The 20,505-nt window shown below is 41.4% G+C and overlaps 2 protein-coding genes across 6 annotated transcripts in view; both read right to left on the reverse strand.

Moving 5' to 3' along the window:
• Positions 1 to 3,359, reverse strand: part of CYB5RL (cytochrome b5 reductase like) — a 93,494-nt gene extending 90,135 nt beyond the window's left edge. The window contains exon 1 of the mRNA XM_079980785.1: positions 3,344 to 3,359. The gene's annotated coding sequence lies outside the window, so the exon portion shown is untranslated. The remainder of the gene's footprint in view (positions 1 to 3,343) is intronic.
• Positions 1 to 20,505, reverse strand: part of SSBP3 (single stranded DNA binding protein 3) — a 171,820-nt gene that overhangs the window by 58,740 nt on the left and 92,575 nt on the right. The window lies entirely within an intron of this gene.

Below are 20,505 nucleotides of genomic sequence, written 5' to 3' on the forward strand. Positions count from 1 at the left end.
AAGATGATCACAGCAAGATGAAAAACTGGCCCAAAATTAACAAAATGATTCTTAAACAGGGATTAATATAAAGTTTTTCATCTGAGTAGAAAGATTAGAATATAATTCTAGGTTGTGTCACCAGAAGTAGAATGTCTAGAGTAATGTCCAAAGTATTGGACATTGGACTCTATTCTGCTTTGGTCATACTTCCAGTTCTGGGCTGCAAAGTTTAAGATGGGTATGGACAAAATGGACCGCAGACAGAAGAAAGTGATAAAGATGGTGACAAGGAAGATCATGTCATTTGAGGAAAAGTGGATGGGTATGTTTAACTTGGAGAAGAGATGTAACAGTCATCGTCAGATATCTGAAGGGCTGTCAGATAGATGGACCAAATTAATTGTATGTTGCTCTGCAGGGTAGGACCAGAGCCAAAGGGTTCAAATTACAAGAAAAGGAATTTAGACTGAACATTAGGAAGAACTTTGTGATGGCATGAGTTGTACAACAGTGGAAAAAACCGTCTTGGAAAGTTAAAGGTTTTCAAGCAGAGGTTGAGTGTTGCCACCAGCCAGGGATTTTGTAGTAGTAGGTTTCCTGCATTGGCAAGAGGTTGGACTAGATGAGGGCTGAGGTCTCATCCAACCTTTTAATTTAGGAGATTCATATACAGCTTTACACAAATGGACAATTCATTCTACCCCAAGGGCTGCACTGCAGCCTCTTTTTATTTATTTTTGTTCATTAAAGACTAAAAGCAACAGCAATTTGCATAACATTTTAGAGCATTGGTCTTCAACTGGTGGGTCGGGACCCACAAGTGGGGTCATGGATTGATCTGAGGTGGGTCACAACAGGAGCACTGCTGCCATGCAAATATCTGGTAAAAGATGACGAAATGGGTCCCCAAATGCATGTTTGGGTTAAAGGTGGGTGCTGGGTATGAAAAGGTTGAAGACGACTGTTTTAAAGAGCATTGAAAGTGCTTTTCATTAATCTTTGTAACAAGCCTGTAAGGTTGGTCAGTATTATAATCCCCACACTGCAGATTTTGGAGGGGGGTGGGCATGGAGAAGGGGCTGAGAGGAAGTCACTTGCCTAAAGGCCTTTAATGAAGCAAGATTTAAAATGAGGAATTCCCCAGTTCATAGTTCAGCCTCCTAAACTACTACACACCAGCTATAGACAGGTGGGGTTATGAGTAAGTTTCAAAACAACAGTAAAATCCATTTAAATAAAGTAAGATCAGAGAGTCAAAGCACAAAACAGAGCACTTGCATGTCAGCCCAGGTCTATGACAGCAGTGGCTTAAGACACTGCATGTAATTAGAATGGAAGAAACACAGCAAGGTTTTTGTTATGTAGTGAAGTTTCACCCTGGGCCAGCAGGGGGATACTGTATATAGTTTTCACTCAGGTCTGTAGATAGTTTTCACTCAGGTCCACGTCAGTTATTTTAGGCGGGAAACGCTGGGCTGTTGTTGCTACCATGTTGACAGCCGGCTGCCTATAAAAGCAGGCCGGCTGAGCTGTTTGCAGTCAGTTCTATTCCAGCTTACAAAATAAAGAGCTACTTGGAGAAATCGCTGTGTCGTCTGCTATGTCAACCCACAACTTAAAAGTTTTCAACATTAAATTTATTGCACAGGGTGCTCCTGCAAGGGGGGGGGGCTTTTCAGAGGTTTCCATGTGAGGCTGCAACACTGACGCTAGACTCCAGTTCAAACAACCACCATTGGATTTCTCAAACCACATACTGCTTACACTCAGGCGTAGTTTACACGTGGCAAAACAAGGTGTTACTTTGAGGCGGTGCTATGGACAGTACCACTTCAGGCTGCAGGTGGGGCAATACTACTTTTGAACACTCCACTGCATTAAAAACACGCTTTCCTACAAGCAAAAAGAAAAAAACCTAGCACATCATACAGAAGGGATTTAGTCTAGCCCTGCCTTTGTCGACTTGCTGGGATTTGTTTGTTTGTTTGTTTTTCTAATATGCACTCAGAGCAGCTTTCGGCACCTGCAGTCTGAAGTGGTACAGTCCACTCGTACCAGCTTAGGACTCTACCACTTGATTCTTCCGCAGGCCTCAGAAATAATTAGTCAAGAGCCATACAAGTGAAACACAAATTATACTTCCCCCAGCCTGCCATTTGTAATAACCTCCACAAACCAGGAATTTCTATGGCTCTCTGGTTTGAATTAAATGTTGGCTGCTTAAAAGGCTGTGTGTGTGTGTGTGTGTGTGGTGCAGAGACGGAGGTGCCCTCACTGCTAAACATTCTCTTAAAAACTTCCGGAGGTACAACACAACCATCCTCACCCAGTCCTGACAATGTTTTGGTAGAGTATCTGGAGTGTGTCATTCCACCAGAAGGCAGTGATGTAATCTCCACAGGAATGGTTATTCTGTTCTTTTATCTTGCACCTCACTCCTGGTGTGATTTACACATAGGCAGACTGGGGCCTGCTCCATGGAAGACAAACAGCAGTTCACTCTCCAACTCCAGATTAGCTATGAAAACAATTTGCCTGTGCTTACACAGAAGCCCTACTCTCTGGAAACCAGCCAGGCTTGGGGGAGGGCAGGGGAGGGAATTAAACAAGGCCCATCTAGCCTTTAAACTATTATGAAATGGGAGGATTTCGGTGCCCTGCATTTCAGCTGCAAGCTAATAGTTCTGTGATTTTAATCCAAGGAAGAGGAGGAGGAGCTCTGACATACAGAACCACTGACTGAATATAAGCTCTGTCCCTGCCTCACTTGAATAGAAGGGAGGATTTGGATGGCTCATATGAAAACTGAAAGCTCAGTTCTCTAGAAATTGTTCACCTGCAGCTTATCTATCATTTCTAGAGTTTGGGTTGCTTTACAATGGCACGTTTAATTTAATCCTTGTAACAACTTTGTAAGGTATGTTAGGAATAGTGACTCGTCAGAGGCCAGATAGCGAGCTGCCTCCCCCCCACCTCACCCTGAAATTTTCTTAATATAGTTTTCCCCCCTCAATTAATAGTGTGTAGAAAAATCACACTAATATTAGCCTGCTGCACCGCTGGCTCATATTTTGCTAGCAATTCTACTATCAGAAGATCCCACTACTATCAAAAGGCACAACTAAACACGTTTGTGGAAGGAGAAAATGATACACCAAGTTTACAAGTCTCTGGCCCTTTCCTTCTGGCATTTTGTTGCTGTGGTCCATTTGCTCTCCTTTGCTTTCTGCAGAGCTGGCTGGGACCCTACACTGACTGGACGCTCCAAGTCTTGGCAGAGACTTCCTATCCATGGTTGTTTATAGAGGCACCTTCTTTTAGAGATGTGATGGCCATACTCAGCCTCCAACAGTTTTGGGACTACAACTCCCATCATCCCTAGCTAACAGGACCAGTGGTCAGGGATGATGGGAATTGTAGTCCCAAAACAGCTGGAGGGCCAAGTTTGGCCATCACTGTTTTAGAGAGTTCCTGGGATACAGATTCTGGCAGCCATAATTAGTTCCAATTGCTTTCAGATGACTTGGTTTAACTCAATTTTTTTCTTCAGGTAAGACCCCCCCAATCTCCACACACAACCACCCGAAATTTAGGTGAGTGGTTACTTAAGTGGGTGTGTCATCTTGGCCATGGCACCAGAAACGTTGCCTGGAGCAACGTTTATGTATTTTTGGTGCTAAAGACGATTTTATTTGGAGGGGACTTCAAGCATATTTTTTATAGCTTTCCTGGGTTTTGATGAGGTCTCAGTGATTTTTTTTCATTGTTTAATTGCATTTGTTTTTAAATTGGACACCAACCTTTTTTAGTGAAGAGTGCTAATACATAGACCGAATAATTAAACTGCAGTGTTGTGCTAGGTGTTATACAGACAAACAAAATGGGACTGCAAAGATCTTACAACCTAAGCACAATACAATATATTAAGCCAGCAGGCAAAATAAAAAGAGCTTTTCTTCAAGCCTCTCAGCAGCGTAACAAGAAAGCAGTAAGATGGCCTTGTGGCTGTGTTAGCCCTACAAAGAACAATACTGCTGCAGAAAGAACTGAAAATGTAACAAATAAGAGGTGGGTATCCACAGGATTACCACGAACTTGTATCCTTAATTATGCTGAGAAGCAGGTAAAAAAACCCCAAATTTCCTTCATCCATTGTATAATTTATAAAAATATGAGCAGAAAGTAACTTCCTAATCTAACTATAATGTGTACCAGTCCATGAGAAAGCAATATTTTTATACATGCTGTGAGCAGAATCAACTTAGACATTTTTGCCTGAAGCAGTTTGGGGCCCTACATGATCATCACCATTGTTGTTGTTGTTGTTGTTGTTGTTGTTGTTGTTGTTGTTGTTGTTATTATTCCAATCTGGCTGGAATAAGAGGTGCCTCAAGTAACAATGTTAGATCCAGGAGTACCCCCTAACTACATTCAGAACAGGCTGTCTTCCCACCTCCTGGACCTTAACATATAAAACTTCAGTCTTTCCAGGATTCAGTTTCAATTTGTTGGCTGACATCAAGCCTATCTCTGCCTCCAAACACCTGTCTAGCACCTCAACCACCTCTTCTGATTGAGATGGGTGTCATCCACATATTTGTGACCCTGCACTCAAAGACTCCTGATGGCAGCTCTCAACATATAGATGTCAATAGCATGGGGTACAAGATGGAACTCTGCATGACACCATAGGAAAGCGCCCTTTGCATTGAACAGTGCCCCCTCCCATAACTACTTTCTGGATATTACTCTGGGGGCAGGAGCAGACCCACTGCAATACAGTGTCCCCAACCCCCACCTCCCTGAGCCACACCAGAAGGAAACAGTGGTCAATGGTATCAAAAGCCACCAAAAGGTCAAAAAAGAGGTCTAATCCGATGCATAAAGCTTTAAGCTCCATCTGTGAAAATGATCGGTATTTAAATATCATCCTTTTCATATGTCAGCCTAACCATATTTTATAAGTTCTTAGGGACCAAGCAAGAATTATACAGTCATACTGTGAACACAGACTTTTTAAAACTATAGCACGGAAGAGCTTGTGTTGGAATGCCAGTGCTTTCTTTAAGAAAATGTGCTCAGCTTACGGTTTGGGGGGCGGGGAGAGTTTTATCTCCTAACCAGCTGCTTTGCTCAACCTGAGATCAGATCCAATTCCTGTGCCTCCTTATGTATCACCTCCAGGAAGAAAGGTTGTTCAAGCCACATTCTGCTCTTGGCTACACATGTGGAACCTCCCTGGTGCCTTCAATAAACTTAGCCTAGGTGCAATGATTGGAGTCAGTGATACGCAGGAAAGCAGGAAGAAACCCGACAGTTATCTGAACTGTGTTTACTCTTCTGGGTTAGCTTGAGTTAAGAAAAATATATTCAGCATTTGGATTATATGACTGAAAGTAACAAATAGGACCAGGCAAACAGAGTTATGCACTGCAGTGACATGGTTTCTACACTTGCTTTTCAAAAAGGAAATGCAGTGTACAGGAGCATGGTCAGAGCGCTTATGGACAGTAACAATTACTTTAGACAAAGTAGGATAGCCCACCCGACAACTAACCACCAAAAAGTGTACAGCAGGGTTAAATCCATGGCCCAATAATTTTACATCCGTGGTCCCAGGCTACAGAGGCTAAAGACAAAAATATAGCCCTTATAACAACAATATTACTGTTTGGGAAATGTGCCTCAACCTACAACATAATGGTTAAAAGAAAAAATTGGCAGTCAATAAGGAAGTTTTTTTAAAGGAAGGCTTTTCATGCCATCCAACAACGAATACAGCATCCATTAATAAAGCAGAAGAGAATACTTGCACAATGCAAAGCCTATCACTGGTACTGGTAGAAATACAGAAAATTTCATTTCTGGTTCTGCAGCATGTGACAAAACCTTTGTCATATCACTTCACCTCTATCCACCTGTAAAGTGGAGTTCATTATTGTGCTACTTTCCCAAAAGGTACAAGGATTGATTCAATTTACTGAAGCACTGTAATTAAACTTTCACATGCTCAGGGTTAATCTGTGCAGTTTAAATTTCATGCCATCTTTGTTACTATGAAATGTAAAAGGCAGAAAATCCAGTCAAGGTTTGGGTCTACAGTACCTGGCAATGCTAGTTGTAATCCTATGGTACCAAGTCACATTTAATCAACCCACAAATAATGGCTTCAGCTGTCTTACATTTCTGAGCAGCATTAATAAGTAAATAATTGGTCTGTTTGGCAAAAACTATCCCAGATATATTTACAGGATTAAAGGCTTCTAGTAGCAGATTGATTAACTGTCCCTCTATTTAAAAAAGAGTCACTGAAAGATGCCTGCTTGTTATTTTGATAATTTACTGGAGTCTTCAGTTTCATTACCTCTTGTCCAGTCTGAAACAAGCAACAGCAGTATTTTGCCAGGCAATAAGCCACTTAATGAAACAAGTTGTTTAGTAAATTCACTACATGCATCTTTTTATTGAGCTACATAATACTTCTAGGTAATAGTGGTAACTCTAAGCCATCAGTAAAGCAGTCTGAGAAGACTAAACAGAGGCTACCTAGGCCTAACAGTTTTAAGATACCTGAAACTGCTTGATATTTTTTTTAAGGTACCAGACATGTAACTCTACATTTGCCAATTGTGACCTTTTAGGCCAGCTCCCCAGGTCAGTGATCTGTTTATTGAAAGGTAAGCATTTACAGACCTGTACCTAGCACAACCTGAACGGTTTCTGCTGTGTCTTAAAAGCAACCTGAACCACATTAACTGAATCAGGTATTAACAGAGGGCACACAAGGTTCTCCTTACCTATGAAGCCTCTTATTACCAACAGGTCTGAATTCAAGTCTAGAACCACAAATGTGATACTAAGAACTTGTTTTACTCATGCAAACACCCCCCTCCCCAAACATGCTTCCAAGAGAATGTGACTGAAAACAAAAGCTGTAGATTAGTCAATGTATTCGAAGCAGCAATGTGAGAGCTTTCTTCAGCTTCGGTTCTGTTCTGGAATATTTTCTTGGTTGGGGCAGGGGAGAGCAGCTCAGTCTCTACGCTCATTTAACCCTTGACCTCCGCCCTGCAGCTGGGGTTGTCTGCTGTCAGTCACAATATTTGTGAGTGAAGAAATGCAGACAGCTACATTAGGTATCAACCCTTAAGGCAGCCCATTTAAATCGGTTTGAGGGGAAAGCACGCAATTGATAATGGATACCCTATAGCTCAAATCCTTAACCTGGCCAAAGGAAATTTCCCTGTACCTCCTCTCTTCGCCCTCAACATCGACTGGCATTTCTTCTCATCTCACAGTGTGAAAAACGATTCTGCATCTCTTTCAAGCATCAGATCCAAGTCTCTTTGAGAAACAGGCTGCGATGGAAATGAGGAGGCATCTGGGCTTGGTCCACCCATTTAAGGCAAACCCTGTCATGCAATAAATCTGTGTGCATTTGGCAGGACCTGCTAAGTAGCCCTTAAATAAAACAATAGTACTTTCTCTCTTTTTTAAAAATGAATTTTTAAATTAAATTTTCCATTTTCCATTTCCAAATAAACATTTTACAAACTTTAAAATATCCAATGACTTCCATTCTTCTCCTTCCATGGTTCGTTTTACATATCATACATCCCTGCATATTTTACTATAAACATTCAAATCAGTTTTCCATTTTTACATCCATCAAAAAAAGTTTACTCTGTTGAATTTATCTTAGTGCTGCCAGCATTTTCAGCTGCATACAATTATTTTCCGTATATTCAATAAATGTTTTCCACTCTTCTTTAAAGGTATGTTCTTCTTGCCTTCTTAAAAACAATAGCGCTTTGCAGTCTTTCTTTTAGTACCCACAGGTACAGAAAGAGGCAAGACCAGGAGAAAAACAAGCAACACTCCTGATGAAAGCTGTAGCAAGTGCACCTTTATTGTACACCGTTTCAGTAGCTGTTGGTTGTGAAGTGGCTTATACATCTGCAAACATACTCCTCTGCATGTGCCAGTTCTGCCATCTCTCTGTGGTACACAGCAGTCTGGATATCAGAATTTGTATCTGCAGGAGATTGCTGCATGGGTGGGATGTGGGGGCCAGGGCTCGGTTACCTTAAGATCATTTTTGGTAGTATGTTTTATTGGGGGGTGGAGCTGTAGGTTAAACCACAGAGCCTAAGACTTGCCAATCAAAATGTCGGCAGCTCAAATCCCTGCAACGGGGTAAGCTCCCGTTGCTCAGTCCCTGCTCCTGCCAACCTAGCAGTTCGAAAGCACGTCAAAGTGCAAGTAGATAAATAGGTGGGAAGGTAAACGGTGTTTCCGTGCGCTGCTCTGGTTCGCCAGAAGCAGCTTAGTCATGCTGGCCACATGACCTGGAAGCTGTACGCCGGCTCCCTCGGCCAGTAAAGCGAGATGAGCACCGCAAACCCAGAGTCAGTCACGACTGGACCTAATGGTCAGGGGTCCCTTTACCTTTACCTTGGCCCGCAGTATTATGGGCACTTTGGTCCCAAACTAAGAGACAAATAGCAATGACAACAGCAATGCATTTTATGAATGAAATGTTGGCCGAAAGGGAACGCAACTCGCTGATGCGCACCAGAGAAGACTTGACACAACTAGGAAGGTGTAAGCGGTAGCATGCCTCTTGACTGTTTAACCTCCTACTATTTTGTACATGCTGACAAGCTTCCAGAGTAAGTACCTTAGCAGTTTAGATAAGACAGTCTGTGAATTTGCACCTTTAGCTCAAAATGCTCCGCTCAAGGGTCTTTCGTTCAATCTCCTATTTGAACAGTAAGGGGCAAATAGTGCTTATTTCAGCACTCACGTCCCTTTCATTCAATTCCCCTGTCAGGATAATCACAAACTGCCATCCCCACTGCTTCTTTCCCCCGTTACAAGTGGCACAAAGCAAAGCAGCTTAATGGGTCACTGTGCTGAAAATTGAAGTTAACCTCATAAAGTATGGGTATATATTCCCAGTTGAATCACAAGCATAATTCTTGGCCCTTGGGGTCTCTCTGCTCAACCTCACAGACCGGTTGGACAAGCAAAGTTTGGTAGGCTTTTGTCTCACCCCACCCCACCGCCATGTGCCTCATGTCCGGGACAGATTTTAATGTTCCAAAGGAAGCTCAGCACTGACCTTATTGTCAAATAATACGGAAGAAGAGCAGTCTATTAAATAACATGCCAGGCAAAAACTAGATGCTACTGCAAAGAGCCAGTGTGGTATAATAGTTAAAAAAGTCAAATGGAACATTTAAAAGTAACCTACAATAGTACAGTAGAGGTAAGCACGGAGAAGGACAACAGTGTCCAAAATATCTGATAAGGGTGTTTTGATTCATCAGCATAAATTTGTCTCAGCAATGACTAATATCTAATTGGCTCTTCAAAAATACCAAAGGGTACTTTTGTCCAATAAACATATCCTGGGGGTACCCACTACTACTGCCCATCCCCAGCAGAGATGGCTGGGTCAGATTGATAAAATATCTCTGCCCAGTTTTCTTCCCCAGAGTCTAGACTACAAAAGCGTAAAAGAAACGACAACACTACGGGTCAGGGTTTAAACAGACTGCACAAACAGGTAAGACTGAATTTAAGTGGACTCCTGTTAAGCCTTTTCATCTCATTAAAGCTGCCTTCATCTTATATAGTGAGGTTTTAAATTTAATAATAGAACACTACCACACCTCATGCTAACCCGATTAACTTTAGAGTAAAGCACTATCTTGGCCATTTCATACAGATCTAAGCAGGAGATGGGTTTGTTTGTTTTTATTTCAAAATTCATCTCACTGCCCTGTTGGGTTAATAGTTCCAGCGTACTTCTGCCTGGGCTGCGTTTGTGAAATTGCCAACACTTTTTTTGCAACATTCACTCCTTGAAAAGCCTAATGAGTACTTATGCTGTTGCATATAAACAATTCTCTCTCTCTCTCTCTCTATATATATATGTATGTATGTATGTATGTATGTATGTATCTGCAATATAGCAGCAGTTATGCATAACCATCGTTTAAACAGTCAAAAGCAAGAGTACATCCCTGCTACTTTTCAATTTCTAGGTCTTTTGTGGCTCCCAGTAAGGACAGCAATTGAGTAAAAGCTGTTGCCAACTGCTTGCTGTACCCACAAATGGAGGTTTTAATCTAATTTTTAAAATACAATTTTATTTCTAAGGGTCAAATACGTAGGTTAGTTGTAGAAGTCATAGACCTGTTGCTAATGATCTCAGGCACCAGGCCCAAAGATGATCTGAAAAGTTGCCCTATCACTACACTCTTAATGCCTGGTAAACTTTTATATCTCCTGATCTTCTAACCATGGTTCAAGTTAGGGATGTTCCACTCTCCCATTTTCAGCATTAACCAGAGCATTACATTGTATCTGCACAAACATTAATGTCAACCATGGTTAGCTTTAACTAGAATTTAGAAGTTCGGTTTGAAGCTGGTTTGTAAATTCTGGGATAAAAAGGCAATGCTTGTTAATGATCACCTTATTACAGATGTCATGCTTCACCGTGGTTAATGCTGAAAATATGGGTGTCATGAAAGAGTTGAGAGAACATGAAGAGAGTTCAGGAGAGCCTCACAACAAGTTCCCAATTGCTTAAACTGTGGTTAGAAGTCCAGAAACATTGGTCCAGTTTTGCTGTCAGGAATGTGCTCTGTTCCCAGTCCCTCCTCCTCTTTTTCTGTACTTCCTGCTTTGCTGTAACCATAGTTTGCAAGGCAAACTCTAGTTACCCACAAACCATGATTGGGCTCCAAACAAGAAATGAAAACCATGGAATCATATTGTATGGATTCAGAAGTGAAAAAAGACAGGAAGGAAGAAATGTGCAAACACAAAGCAAGTTCCCAACCACGGGCCACAATGTCTAAACCCGAGCCATTATGTCTCCAACAGGCCTTTGTGGCCAAACTTCAAGGGCATTCATGAGCACGCAGTTGAAGGATCTTGTATATAAATAAATGGTTGGGTCCCCCCCCCCCCAGACAAAAATTGCACAGAGTATTCAGAACTCCTTTAAGACAGACTGGGATACACTGTGAATGAAATATCAGGTACTTTGGAATAATTTCCACATTAACGGCAATACTGCTTTACTCTTAGATGTGGTGCTAATAGCCTGTAACTATAATAATTAAAATAGACTGCTACACTCTTTCCAACTAACATCTAAAAGCATGTGTTACAATAAATTATGAATAGTGCGCACATAAGTTACACGTAAGTCTCCCTTCCCCTGCCAACTGTTGACACACACAGCTTAATCCTCTCTTTCTGAAACACACTGGAAACATGAAGAACAGCTATTTGAAATGCAAGTCCTAAATGTTCTAGCAGTCTAATTAATCATACTGCTCTATCTACTACTTGCTGAAATTTACTCTTGTAGGAGGAACTAGATGACCAAAATTGGTTTTGCCAAAGCCTTTAAGAAGCCAAGCGCATGAAGGGTGTTTTCATTCAAAACTGCATCTAAATTTACAAATACGAACGACGCACTTGTATAAGAAGCCATAATTCAGGGGTAGCATACGTGCGCAGCATTTAGAGTGGTTCCAGGTTCGATTCCTGTTGTCCCTATTTAAATGAATCTCAGGTAGCAGGGCTTGGAAAGCAGTTTGCCACTCGCAATAGATATTACTGCTTAGAGCTGACATTATTAGGCTACATGAGCTGGTTATCTCACTCAGTATAAGGCACCTTCATTTGTTCAAAATTATACCTTCGGAAAGACTATTCCAGGTTAGAAGAATTGTTCCCAAATCAAGGCATCAGATATGAACAGCACTTGAAAGGACAGGGGTTTGGACCAAATTTCAGCAGTGAGAGACATCTGCTCAGCCAGAACTACAGGCCTCTCCAGACATAAAACTCCAAGAAAAAAATACAACTTTTTGTCACAAAAGTTCCACCCACAGCACCAGTATAATGATATGTATAGAAGTGTATAGAATTATACATTGGGAAGTTTATAGAATTATGGCAAAGTCTCTCTATGCTGAGCTATAAGGTCCAGCATTACATGCATGGGACAGATTTGGTACCCAAAACAGGCATCTCCAAAACAAGCATCACATGTTAGCAGTCAAGGTAACACAAGGCAATTGCAAGTGATCAATTTTGCGTCTTGGATGATGGTAGGTCTCCTGGTGCCGCCACCACATCATACAACAAAATGAGTGCTCTGATAAAAGTTAAAAGTTTCATAGTTACAGTTGGAACAGTTTCTTTCATGTTATGCCTTCTGTACAATTCAAGTATGGGTGGGCAGGGGTACCTGAACCATCTACACAGATAAATTTTATATATAACATTCATTCATTTACTCACTCACTCACCCACCCACCCACCCACCCCTATGTTCCAGGTCAAAACATTGTTAAATGTTGAACATGATTATAAACAACGGTGCCTTTGTTACCAGCAAAATATTTATCTTAGTGGTTCTTTTGAGCACACAGTAACTTTTAGAAACACTGATCTAATGCTTAGAAAAAAGAGATGTGTGTTTATTTTCTAGTACCTCAGGGGGGTGTGTGTGTGTGTGTGTGTGTGTGTGTGTGTCCATTATTGTGGGTGGGAGACTGTTGCTACAGCCCCACTCTTTTTTGCTTAAAGATACTGTAATATGCCTGTAGTTGATGTGGTTTACCGGTATAAAATAGCTCAGTTGGTAGAGCATGAGACTCTTAATCTCATGTTCCTAAATTTGAGCCCCATGTTGGGAGAAAGATTCCTGAACTGCAGGGGGTTGGAGTAGATGAGTCTATGAAAACATTGTAGGGGCTTTGAGTTGCCGTGGCAGAAAAGCGACTGATAAATTTAATAAATGAATAAATAATAAAAGCAGTGTGGATTTTTCAGTACCAACACTGTAAATTTGTGTGTGTGTGTGTGTGTCTTCCTGATCTGGAACTTTCCTGCAGGGGCTTATGAGGGAAGGGTTAAGAAGGTTTTACTGAGGGGGAAGATTACTGACGAATATAAATTCCATCTTGAATTTTCTAATGATTTATCAGATTTACAAGTTTCCTTCCCTGACAGTCACAGACCTAAGCAGCCATTCCAGAGACAAGTCAAAGGCTTGTCCCTCAGGTCAGTTAGAGCTCTGATTTTATTCTGTTACAAATACACTAACCAATACATTTTTAAAAAGCTAACAATTTCATAGTACTTCATGCTAATACAAGGCCTATTTTCCTGTTTCTCTTGTAAAGAGTAATCTGACAAGGCAGCTACACCAGGACAGCTTCAGTTTTCACACACTCACACACAAAAACACACACACAGGCTTCCCTCTTCACCATTAGGAAACCTCTCCAGTCATTCACAGTTTTGTCAATGGCTCTTGGTGGTATCTCATGGACATACACGTTCAAAAGCCTGGCAGTGGTTACTTGCTAACATTTACAAACATCCTTGTACAAACATACTGAGACTCTCTGCTGATCTTGCTTTGTCTAAATATATCCCAAGGAAATAGCTTGGCAGGGTTGTAAAACTTCACAGCAACCAAATTAAAAGGGGGAATGAACATGAACAAGTGTAAAACAACAGGAAAAGAAAAAAGGAAGCCTGCACGCATGTGTACACACACACACACACACACACACACACACACACACACACACACGGGAGAGAAATTTAAGGCATTGTAGCCCTGCAGTGTTTGAAAGCTTTGAGGAAACCACTTGCTTGTTAAGTCATGTTAGCACATCAAAATCGAAAACATTACAAAGAAATTTGCTGCAACTTGCATTCTATGGAATTTAAATTTTGATGTGCTCTATTCAACAGAGCTGTCGTGTTCTGGAATAAGAAACATAACAGGTCTTTAGCAGCATCCCCTGTGGCGTTTGTCTTCAGCTGTCCTCTCCCTCACCCGCATGAAAGCTGAAAGTGGAATATTATTCAGGATCATGACAAAGAATTAGATGCTGACTGTACCGCCTGTACGTTCACGACATATCATACCAAAAACCAGGTCATGCAGGCATGCACCCCAAAAACATGGCAAGACAGAATACTCTCGCCAAAGATAGTTTTTCTAACTTTCTAAAGTTTGCTTTCATACTGACCAGGGTGTTCTTTCAAACTAGTAGTATGCTAAAAAGGGAGTATGAGCAACAGCTTCATATTGCCATCTTCAGTCATTCATAATGCTAGCCAGCTGACTAGAAAATTCAACTCAGTTAAGCTGCTTAGCTCCCCTTACAACTTTTAGCATCTTTATCTATTTGTCATAAAAACTGGTGGTAGAGAAGTGTTTTTAGAGATCATTCAAGCTATTCAGCAGCTGATTGTTTCCTTCCCCCTCCACCCCTACCCTCCATGGATGGATAATGCTCCCAAGCGTAAGAACGCAAGATGTATACATTTGGCAGAGGAAAACAAGTGCGCTCATTTTGTGTTATGTCAACAAAGGGATTTAATAGTATGTCAGTAATCAAGCCACATAAACTACTTGGGAGATGGGTGGCATGACATACGACAGCATGTCAGCTTCAAAGCATCTTTTTCCTAAAGCACAGAAAGAGTATACTCAGCATTTAGTGCCTTGTATTTGAGCATTTCTGCCATGTCACGATGCCTCTAAGGCCAAACACTGCAGTTTTAAAGACTTCAAATTTCAGTACAGTATATGCCAGCAACCATCCACTTTCCAGGGCCATCAGTACTACGCAAGCCAAACAGGTATATTTTCAAATTCTCCAGCAGTGTTGGTGGAATAATAACTATTAAAGAACTATACTTGGAGATGATGAAGTTGTCCAGAAGCAGAGACAACAGAATCTCTGTAGAAAGGAAGCACAAGGCAGTGCTATAGGGCAAGAGCGGCAAGTACAAATTTATTTTTTCACAAAGCCATCCCACTTGGGCTTCCAGGAGCACCCACTCCTTGCTCAAATCCCCGAGATATAGGGGTGGCATGGGAAGGTACAAGGCTGAGTGGCGGAAGACAGCCCTTTGGGAAGTCTGCTATTCCACAGGGCCAATCCCATTCAACCAGAGAGAGGCCTCCTCATAAATTATTGCCTGCTTGGGAGTAAGGGCCTACTCACAAGCAAAGCAACAGAGGCAGGAAGTTGGTGCGGCTTGAAAGGTAAAAAGACAGAAGAACAGGGAGATCAGGGGAAAGGGAACTCTTTGTAGGCACAGGTGAAGGAGCGAGATGCACTCTGCCCTCTTTCTCTGGCTGAGGCAAAAAGGGCCCAAGGCCTGCACCACCCATCTAGAAGCACCCAAAGGCTACATTCCCAAGGAAACCGCACCCACCCGGTACCAGAACCATCTAGGAGGCTTACTTTTGCTTCCAAACCTTGGACAATTGCAAATGAGCAGAAACATCACTCTGCCGATCTAGCTTGCAAGGCATGGGTTACAGTTTTCAGCCATGCCAACCCACCAGTACAACATCCATCTCCAATCTAAACAATTTAAAAAAGTTTATGAGCTCCCAACACTGCCAGAAGGACTCAAAAAGGTTTTCACCAGAGGCACATGCAATTAGCAGGCTTAAAAATGATGTACATACACAGGTATTAATTAACTATAAATTTTCGTCTAGTAATTCCACCAGCAGCAAACACTAGGCTCTGATCCAACAATCAATACTAGCCATTTAAAGGCTCCACCTGCCAAAAAAGTTATATAAAATAAATATATAAAACTTTCATTAGATTCTGCAATGGCTTTAGAACAATTAATCTACCATTAATGTATCAGGCGATATTGTTTGGTTTTATTGGCATGACAATTGACACCATCAATATTTCTTCACACCCTACTCTATAGCTTCACTCCCATGCTACTCCAAGAGAGAAATTATGCCTCATTTTACTGCTGTACTGGCTCCCTCTGGGCCTGTATCTTCTGTTACTTACACACGCTTTAAAGAAAAAGCTTACAGCTCAATCTTCAGAGTTTTTAAAACAAAAGAAAAAAGCGAGGCAACAAAGCTGTTGGGAGAGGTAAATTGCCAGAGTTTCTGCAAAGTTGTGAGTATTAAAGCAGATGGGTGTTTACTCGCTGCAACACTTCTCACTTCATGTGCTATAACCACCATGTTGCAATTACCAAGGGTCACTCTGCCACATGGCTGATCAGTATACCTCCCGTCTGGACACACACATGCATTTCATCTCTCTTTATGTTTAAAGATAAAAGGCATCATAAGAGGAAACTAGATGATGAAGCTCTTCAAATCACTCCCCCCCCCCCGAAATTCGAAACAATATAAATAAGGGGTGGGTGTGTAAAAATACCACTCCTCTGAAGAAAAGAAAACAACAAAACAGCCAACAAAACACCAAGTTAAACACAAATGGGCAATACACTCAACTGGGCTTTGGGAAGCAACCATAGAATAAGGGAGGCTGATTCCCTTATGGAGAATACATACAATACAAGGCTTTAAAAGCAACGCAAAGTGGCCCCAACTGAAGGTCTTAAAATCAAGAAGGATGCATTGAATATGCCTTCACCCGCCCCCCAAAAGATTCCAATTCGCAGCTTGAATTTGCATTTGCAGGACTGCACAGAGGCTGTGAAGAATCTGTACCCGTCCCAAACCCCGAGCCAAGCATTACTGTCTCAGCATATCCTTCAGTCACAATTCAGCTATTAAAGGTTGACCATGCTAGTCATTAAAAGGCATAAAAGCATTTGCAGTTTTGCAGGAGCAAACTAGCAATATAATATTCACTTGACTGGATGAATGGCGTGTTTTCTTCAGTTGATAAGTGCATATTGTACGCACACATGTATATAGAAAGAAAAATGTAAATATTTGGGCTAAATGGTTGTGAAATGCAGCAGATGACAATTCTTATGTCTTGTTTAAATATATACAAAATAAACACAGTATAGCCATTCACCAATAATTGGCACTGGGAAACCCAGCCAGATGGGCGGGGTATAAATAATAAATTGTTGTTGTTGCTGCTGCTGCTGCTGTTAATGGTTACTATACTTACCTTGTACATATTTAAGCTTTGCCAAAGACTGTACCTCTTGCATTTTATGGTCATTTGCCCCTTTTGTTTACAATATCCCCTCTCAATACCCGTACATATATACATATATAAGTGTGCATCTCTCTCTCTCTCTCTCTCTCTCTCTCTCTCACACACACACACACACAGAGAGAGAGAGAGAGAGAGAGAGACAAACAATTTCTGATTGTAGTGACCAGTACTCAGTAACTTCTGCTGCTGTTCCACTGTCCTTTGTGAGAGAAGTATTATGGAGTGTCTGTTGTTTTTGCTTATTGCTTGGCAAGGGCTGGGCTGGTTGTATCCTCCATTCACTTCTTTGAAATTAGGCAGGGGGCTGACATTTGGTGTCTTTCAGGCAGATAGATGCCTCTCTCACACACCCCTTCCTATGAACTCTTGATTATCCAAAACTTTGGATGAGCTCACTCCAGTATGACCCATATCACATAAGGGGAGCTCAATAGAAAAATGTCCTATTTGCTCACCTAAACTTCTAAAATTGTCACATAATGGAATGCCCCAAGTTGCTTTGATAAATTATGCTGTGTTCTATGTCCTCAGGGTAGAAGAAGGGGTGTGAGAGACATGCTGAGTGGAAACTAGGAAAGGCACTACAGAAGCTGCAGCATGAGGAATTGTCAGCATTAAAAATAAACCCTATCATCCTGAAAGGGGAATTCTTTTGGGAAAAGCTGAGAAGGGCGGGAGATGAAAAATATGAATTAGGTTTAGAAAAGTAAGCTTCAGTGATATCTTTTGCTGTCTTTGTATTTAGCCAGCTATTTCCTCTGACTTTTCAGTTAGGTGTGATTCCTTGGTGGCTGGATGAGGGGAGGAAATCTTGGTCAGCTAGGTTCTGGAAGGGTGGGGTACATAAAAATGAAGAGAAAAATATATAATTGGGGGGTCCCTATTCTGTAAGTATACCAAAAAAATAGAAAACATGAAATATTCTGCCAAGGGGTGAGTACTTTATATACTGTTTCCCGAATTAAAAAAAAAAGGGGGGGGATGAAGGGGAATACATATACTAAAGACTTTCACTCATTCTTATTGCACTTGAATGCCAAAATATCACATTTGCTTAAGCCTATTTTACTGCTAGCAGCTGTCTGTTATATGGTGACTGCTGGAGAGCTCGCCCAAGAGCAGGTGAGCACCATCTGCCTGCCCCTGACAAGATGCCCATTTCATTTAGACAAAAAGCTGACAGCTACATGGCCACCATCTTCACGCAATAATATAAAAACCCTTTTCTCAAACGCTGCTGTAACCTTTCACAGATATTCAAATAGGCATTGTATACCTAGAGAAGCAGTAACACGTCTCCCCCAATCCGCCCCCTTCCCCCTCCAGCCTCTCCATGTTTAAATAAATCCCCTCTCAGGCACACTGGTGAGCATGCTTTCAGAAAGACCCATAATTGGCTTGCCTACTGATCTGTGAAGAGTACATTTTCTACAAAAGCTCTCTCCCCGCTACCCCTTCTTTAAGAGGAGGGGGGATCTCCCTGTCCTCGAACAAAAACGTGTGTCAAGCTAACGCAAAATTACCATTTTTAGCAAGTGGTTTTGTAATATAGTCTACAAAACACAGCTGATAAGTATTAAATACACCAACAAGAGGGAAAGGCCTTAAATTGAGGTGAAAAGGGTCAACATGGCCACTGCATTAACTGCTGGCAGCTCTCAGCTGTTTCCTATTATTCTTCCTTTCTTTAAAAGTTCTCTCAGCCCCCCGAAAAATGGTGGTCACAACGTGTGTCTTTTTCTCCTCCTCATCTGGTGTGGCAACACTTAAAATAAATGAAGAGTATTCGGAAGACTGTGTCTATCAATGCAAGTTCTAGATGAAGCTTACAGAAAAGCCAAATGAATGATAAAGCTCTCTCATTGGCTGAAAACCTCTCTTGACAGTCTAAGGGCCAATTCAAACTTTTAAAGTTCCCACATCAAGGCCACTAAAATATGGTAGTAGCTGGCAGCACGCAGAAGTCAAAGGTAATACCAGATAGTGAGTGTAAGCTGACTGAATATAATCCGTCAGTACGATAGGAGGCCATTTTGTGGCAATTCTTCTCCCCTCTGTAGTACCCATAAATATTGGTAAGCTAAGGTCATCATAAATATCCCACTTTACAGGGGATAGCCCTCTATATGAAAGGCTGTCCATTCCAAGTCTGTTTTAAGGATCAAAATTGTAAGAAGGGGAAGGAGACACCTTGAAGTTGCACAGGTCACCTGGTCATAAGTCTTTCCCAATATGGCAAGATGCATTGTATTTATAGTAATTATTTCTAAATCTGCATCTATACACATGAATCAGCATAAGCAAATTTTATGCAAATATGTACTGTATAGTATTTTGTCCTTTTTTGATGATGTACAAGTGGCCACCATATTGCAAACTGTTTATTGCGTAGATAGATATTACAGTGACAAGTTTCAGTACTTGTCCATCTAACATTCACGGAGCACCACACAAATGTCACAAGCAACACACCAAGTTCTCTTACACAGATGTGTTTTCTGGCAGCCTCCACATGGGGTCCGTCACATTTTAACTCGGAAGTCACAGGCTGAGATCTGGGGTTGCCCACCTCATATTAGAGGTGGAGACAAAAAAATATTTAGAAGAACTTCCCAGGATCCTTGTATGTATGTCAGCAGTGTTTACAAACAAACCATGCAAAACAGCAGAAACTTATGAAAATCTTTTGTTAGTGCTCCATCACATTGCAACAACATTCAGTTCTTCTTGCAACTACTTAGGCACCAAGAAAGAGCTTTACAGGGCATGATATTCTGAATCCAAGGAATGAACCTCCTTCAAAAACTCACCTATGCATTCCATATTCTGCTCTTTTGGAAAGGAAAGAACATCTCTATATTTGCTCGTTTCTTTCTTAGACCAGCAATACTCCACATTTTTCAAAGTCCACTAGGATACAGCACTATGTGCACAAAAAGACCAAGGGATGTAAATCCATACCTCACTGCAAAGTCAGCTTCTATGGCTGTGGCAATGTGGTTCTTGACAGTTAACTGGGGTGCTGAGTGCTTAACTGAATGACTTCATGAACTCCTGACTTCACTTGCTTTCAGACTACAAAATGAGTAGAAAGCTTTGACACAACTTGATGCTGCATCCTTGCTTTATATCTGTAAGGAGAACATGACTGAGGAGGAAGAGTTATAAGCAGGACTGGCTGTGACACACAGCAGAACTGTCCTATAAGGGCAGCATGACTGCAGTACGATCAAATCCTTCACCCACCAAAGGCCAGTATTTTCTATTTCTATCCAGGACGTGGTACAAATCCTTTGAGTCAGTGCTAAGGTTAAGTCATGAGGTGTACCAGATGGTCATTTGTGGGACTAGTCAGGACCGGGCAAGAAAGGGCAAACAACAAAAGAACTTGTTTTAGAAGTGCTGCAAGTGAACTAAGGGTAAAGGAATCTCTTTCAGAATGGCAGATTGAGCTCTTTCTTTGGTGGTCCTGTGCCTTAGTTCTTCACACCAC

Source organism: Podarcis cretensis (assembly GCF_951804945.1).
Source record: "Podarcis cretensis genome assembly, chromosome: 6".
Taxonomy (NCBI): Eukaryota; Metazoa; Chordata; class Lepidosauria; order Squamata; family Lacertidae; genus Podarcis; species Podarcis cretensis.